Source organism: Chrysochloris asiatica, unplaced genomic scaffold, assembly GCF_000296735.1.
Source record: "Chrysochloris asiatica unplaced genomic scaffold, ChrAsi1.0 scaffold00024, whole genome shotgun sequence".
Classification (NCBI taxonomy): Eukaryota; Metazoa; Chordata; class Mammalia; order Afrosoricida; family Chrysochloridae; genus Chrysochloris; species Chrysochloris asiatica.
This window is the reverse complement of record NW_006408542.1, coordinates 22,715,271-22,717,361: the sequence shown is the minus strand read 5'-3', so window position 1 is coordinate 22,717,361 and position 2,091 is coordinate 22,715,271. Positions and strand designations below refer to the sequence as shown.

General features: G+C 42.6%; 1 protein-coding gene across 3 annotated transcripts in view; it reads right to left on the bottom strand.

Annotated features, from left to right (window-relative positions):
- The window catches only part of PPP1R21 (protein phosphatase 1, regulatory subunit 21), a 113,973-nt gene that overhangs the window by 47,531 nt on the left and 64,351 nt on the right, over positions 1-2,091 (bottom strand). The gene's annotated exons all lie outside the window — the stretch shown is intronic.

Genomic DNA, 2,091 nt, shown 5'->3' with positions numbered 1-2,091 from the left:
ATCTTTGCTATTGTATATTTGGCATTCACCTGTGGATGTAGCAAGGTCAGCTTTGGTAAGTGGAAGTTCATGCTGCTCAGCCTATGCATAACCTCCATCCCTGCTACCATGGCTACTTTGTTCATTAACCCAATGGGCAATGACAGGAGTGGCTAGGGAAACAGGATGACTAGTTTCCACAGAATGCATTACCCTATCCATTTGACCGATAAAATCCTCCTCTGCTGAGGTCACTCTGTCGAGTATTCACAGGAGAAACAAAATCTTCACTTCTTTGGTCAATTCAGAGAGCTCTATCCACATGCTTCTTCCCCACACTTCCTTGTCATCATGTTTCCAATCACGTTCCTTCCAAGTCTTTGATCATGCAGTCAAACCACTGGCCATGATCCATCAATCAGTATACATCTGGCTATTGCTCCTTCCAGGCAAAATGAACAACCAGGTTGCTCAGAGTTGTTCAACTGTTCAAATTGCCTCAAAGGGAAATTTGGACGATTTCCCTTCACCACTGTCCTTTAAGGAAGTTACAGAAAGAAAAAGTGCTGCTGCTGTTCACTTAGAATTAGACATCAACCAAACACAAGTTTTCTCTTCCTCAGTCAAGTAAAGAACTCCCCATGAAGCCATAGTGTAGACTAGGAGTGGGAATATAATGTGACAGGAATGGAGACCATAGGCATTTGGGACACTTCCTCATGTCACTATCAGGTCCTGCTTGAGCCTGAGCTTGTATATACCACTTCTATTTAATGGTGGAGTGTTGCGGGTGACTTTGTGGAACAGACAACATCTAGTTCATGATATATCTAGCTCAAGCTACATGGTAACATGGTGGCCCGTGGTAAGCATTCAGTCTCTACAAAAGCCCAATAACAAGTCATAAACTGTTTTCCAAAAGGAGACTAGTTACCTGCAGAGGATGTCAGGACATTCCTCCAAAATCCTAAGGGACTATGCTTTAATTTACCAATAGGGGCCTGCCAAAGACTCCAAACTGTGTTTCTATCTGCCACTGACACTTTAAGGACCATTGGATCAGCTGGTCCTTATAGTTCAAGTAATACAATGGCTTGCACAGCAGCCTGAACCTATTGCAGAAACTTCTCTTGTTTTGGTCCCACTCAAAACCAGCAGGTTTTTAAGTCTCTTGATAAACAGAATAGCATACCCAAAAGAACAATATGTTGTCTCCTTTTTAGTTGTGGGTAGGACCAGATAAAATAGCTTATTCTTTACTTTAGTAGTAATAGCTCATCGTACCCCACACCATCACATTCCTAGAAATTGCATAGAGGTGGAAGGCACGTGAATTTTTATAAGGTTAATTTCCCACCCTCTAGGACTCCTGATGGGTGCTGTAGAGTAGCACTGGACTGCAAACTACAAGGTTGGCAGTTCAAACCCATTAGCTGAGTTGGAACCGACTCAACAGCACTTAACAACAATAGCAGCAGCACACAAATGGGATCCTGGTATTATGGTGTAGGATAAGCACTAGACTGTTAACCACAAGATTGGTGGTTCAAACCCACCAACTGTTCCTCAGAAATCCTATGCAGGGTTTCTGAGCACTTAACAACAGCAACAACAGCAGCACACAAATTGTCTTACCAACAAGTCTAGAGTCCTTGATACGTCTTCATTTCTAGGTCCAATCAGCATGTCATCAATGTAATAGACCAGAATGGCATCTTATGGAAGGAGAACACAATTAAGGTCCCTGCGGACTAAATTATGACACAGTGCTGGAGAGTTGATATACCCTTTAAGTAAGATGGTGAAGGTGGTTTGACAGCAGAAGGCAAATTGCTTGATAGTCTTTTAAATAGGTACGGGAGAAAAGGCATCAGCCAGGTCAATAGCTGCATACCAGGCATCAGGAGATGTATTCGTTTGATCAAGTAATGAAACCACATCTGGAACGGCGGCTGCAATTAGAGTTACCCCTGGTTAAATTGATGATAATCCACTGCCATTCTCCAAAATCTACCTAATTTTTACACGGGCTAAATAGGCAAGTTGAATAGGAATGTAGTGGAAATCACCACCCTCACATCCTTCAAGTTCTTGATGGTGGCAAGTACTCTG